This window comes from Heptranchias perlo, chromosome 14 (genome assembly GCF_035084215.1).
Source record: "Heptranchias perlo isolate sHepPer1 chromosome 14, sHepPer1.hap1, whole genome shotgun sequence".
In the NCBI taxonomy this organism is placed as follows: domain Eukaryota; kingdom Metazoa; phylum Chordata; class Chondrichthyes; order Hexanchiformes; family Hexanchidae; genus Heptranchias; species Heptranchias perlo.
The window spans coordinates 2,952,377-2,956,403 of record NC_090338.1 but is presented as its reverse complement, the minus strand read 5'-3'; positions in this window follow the sequence as shown (position 1 = coordinate 2,956,403).

The following is a 4,027-nucleotide window of genomic DNA, read 5'->3' as shown; positions in this document are numbered from 1 at the left end:
GTTAGAGGGACCTCCCCAGATACAGGAGTATATGAGAGGGGTTAGAGGGGCCTCCCCAGGTACAAAAGGGTGAGAAAAGGATTAGAGAGGCTTCCGCAGGTACAGGAGTTTGAGGGAGGGGTTAGAGGGGCCTTCCCAGATACAGGAGTGTGAGAGAGGGGTTAGAAGGACCTCCCCAGATACAGGAGTATGTGAGAGGGGTTAGAGGGACCTCCCCAGATACAGGAGTTTGAGAGAGGGGTTCGAAGGACCTCCCCAGATACAGGAGTATGTGAGAGGGGTTAGAGGGACCTCCCCAGATACAGGAGTATGTGAGAGGGGTTAGAAGGACCTCCCCAGAAAAAGGAGCATGTGAGAGGGTTTCGAGGGGCCTCCCCAGCTACTGGAGTATGTGAGAGGGGGTAGAGGGACTTCCCCCAGATACAGGAGTGTGTGAGAGGGCCCTCCCCATACAGCCTTATGACAAATGTATGGTTCATAATACAGCAGAGAACCAGGCTGGATTAAGAAAGTACAGAGTAGATCTAAAACATGAAATGAGGGGCAAAGAGATTGTGAGAATCGATTAAAGGGAACGTAAAAGGGAACCCAAAAGTCTTTTATAAACATATAAATAGTAAAAAGTAGTCAGAGGAAGTGTGGGACCGATCAGAGACCAAAAAGGAGATCTTCTTGTGGAGGCAGAGGGCATGGCTGAGGCACTAAATGAATACTTTGCATCAGTCTTCACTGGAGAAGAGGACGCTGCCATTGTAGCAGTAAAGGAGGAGGTAGTAGCGATTTTAGATAGGATAAAAATAAAGAGGTACTGAAAAGATTGGCAGTCCTCAAATTAGAAAAGTCACCCGGTCCGGATGGGACACATCCTGGGTTACTGAGGGAATTAAGGGTGGAAATTGCAGAGACTCTGGCCACAATCTTCCAATCCTCCTTAGATATGGGGGCGCTGCCAGAGGACTGGAGGATTGCAAATGTTACACCCCTGTTCAAAAAAAGGGGGAAGAGGGATAAACCCGGCAATTACAGGCCAGTTAGTCTAACGGTGGGGAAACTTTTAGATATGATAATCCAGGACAAAATTAATTGATGCTTGGAAAAGTATGGGCTAATAAATGGAATTAAAGGGACAGTGGTAGCGTGGATACAAAATTGGCCAAGGGACAGAAAGCAAAGAGTATCATAGAAAATTTACGGCACAGGAGGCCGGCATTCGGCCCATCGTGTCCGCGCCGGCTGAGAAACGGCTGAGTTGTGGGGAACGGTTTGTAAGATGAAGCGTTTTACATGATTTTTTTTCTAGTATGTAAAACTTATGTTTAGTGTAGGTGTTTTTAACATTAAAAAAACATAAACCGCTCACTTTTGGGCTAGGCATTCTAGTACATAGAATGCCTCAGGCTGGAGGGAAGTATACAGTAGCAAAATACTGCGGATGCTGGAAATCTGAAATAAAAACAGAAAATGCTGGAAATACTCAGCAGGTCAGGCAGCACCTGTGGGGAAAGAAACAGAGTTAACGTTTCAGGTCGATGATACTTCATCAGAACTGGAAGTTGTTCAAGATTTAACAGTTTTTAAGCAAGTACAGAATCAGGGAAAGGGGAGGGAGGGGGAGGAAAGAACAAAATGGAAGGTCGGTGATAGGGTGGAGGGCAGGAGTGATTAAATGGCAAAAGGGATGATGGTGCAAGACAAGGAGGGTGGGAATGGGACAAGTAAAGAAACAAAAGATGGGTCTCGAGGAGGTGTCAATGGCGACAGCAGAACCATTACCAGCACCTGCTGATGAAAAAATGGGAGCAGTGGTTACGATCTGAAGTTACTGAAATCAATGTTGGGTCCAGAAGGTTGTAAAATGCCTAAACAAAAGAGGAGGTGCTGAACATTGGGAATTGTGTTGTCAGATTGGAAAATTGCAACAGCTAGAGCACTTCGGAAAATTATGCCTAACACATCTGCAATTTCCTCACCTATTTCTTTTAATATCCTTGGGTGGAAACCATCAGGTCCTTTGATATTTGTCCACCTTAAGTCCCATTATTTTCTCCATTACCATTTTTTTTGCATCTGTCTTTAATGGGCCCACAATCCTCCTTACCACTCTCTCAATATATTTCTAAAAACTTTTACTGCTAGATTTGATACCCCTTGCAAGTTTTTGTTAATAATCCCTGTGTGCACCACTTATTACTTTCTTTACGTCCCTTTGTTGCTTTTTATAGCTCTCCCAGTCTGCTGAATTTCCACTTTTCCTGGCATTTGTGAAAGAGTCTCCATTAATTATAATGAGGGCCATAAACTAGACTGGGAGCCAATCCATAGCTCCCAACCCTGGAAAGCATATAGCAGCCAAATATGCAGCAGTACCTAACCTTTGCTAATTGGGATCACATTATCTTGAATCAGAACCCAGGCTGGTCCCGAAACTGTTGGCTTTTATTCAATTGGACGGGCAGTAAACTTCAAGATTTTTTTTCTCCTCCTGCAAGATTAGAAATGTATATGTTGCCATATTTTTTCCTAGACTATGTGGCAGTATATTTAACCAAAAGTGCCCTCTTCAATATTATTCTTCTGCTTTACAGCACATTGTAAAATGCAGAAGCGAGACAAAAAAAAATCTAATTTAAAAACCAGACATTTGTGTTTGGTTTACATTTCTGTCATGTCCCATTTCACATCTGACACGAAAGGGAATAGGACTGGGATGACATTAAGCGAAAACACTGCAAAAATAGAGGTGAGTGGGAGTCTAGGACTGCGGTCCGTTTGGCTTGTCCCAGGGTTTTCATCACCTCATGTCTGTGTCTGTTTTTCCCTTCAAGTATTTATCCAATTCCTCTTTGAAAGTTATTATTGAATCTGCTTCCACCGCCCTTTCAGGCAGCGCATTCCAGATCAGAACAACTCGGTGTAAAAAAAGTATTTCCCCATCTCCCCTCTGGTTCTTTTGCCAATTACCTTAAATCTGTGTCCTCTGGTTACTGACCCTCCTGCCACTGGAAACAATTTCTCCTCATTTACTCTATCAAAACTGTTCATAATTTTGATCACCTTTATCAAATCTCCCCATAACCTTCTCTGCTCCGAGAACAATCCCAGCTTCTCTAGTCTGTCCACGTAAATGAAGTCTCTCATCCCTAGTACCATTCTAGTAAATGTTTTCTGCACCCTCTCTAAGACTTTGACATCCTCCCTAAAGTGCGGTGCCCAGAATTGGCCATAATACGCCAGCTGGGGCCGAAGCAGTGTTTTATAAAGGTTTAGCATAACGCCCCTGTTTTTGTACTCTACGCCTCTATTTATACTGCCAAGGATCCCGCATGCCTTTTCAACAGCCTTCTCAACTTGTTCTGTCACCTTCAAAGATTTGTGTACGTACACCCCCAGGTCTCTCTGTTCCTGCACCCCCTTTAAAATTATACCATTTAGTTTATATTGCCTCTCCTCATTCTTCCTGCCAAAATACATCACTTCACACTTCTCTGTGTTAAATTTCACCTGTCATGTGTCTGCCCATTTCACCAATCTGTCTGTCTTCCTGAAGTCTGCTACTATCTTCCTCATTGTTTACTGCATTTTCTAGTTTTGTGTCATCTCCAAACTTTACCCAGTCCAGGTCACTGATATATATCAAAAAGAGCAGTGGTCCCAACACCGAACCCTGGGGGTCACCACTGCACACTTCCCTCCAGACTGAAAAAAAGTGTTGTTACTCACCTTAAGTCCAAGATGAAATCAGAGGCTGGAAATCAGCTCCCCCCACCGCCCACCCCCGGTCTATTACCTTTTATAATATGCTTGCCAATCCTCTATGGCATTGCTCATGGTGAGAGGACGCACTGTTGTATAGACATGGGAGCATTAGACCATATAATACACAAGGCATTACTCTGCTGGTAAGTACAGCTGTCCGTAGTTTAGTGAGTCCCTTCGAGGCCACTGGGTGTAATTGCTGGGCCTTCCTGGGTCAATTAGAGTCCAATTGTTCTTATGGAGAACTTCAGATCAATCAGAGCTCAAGTTG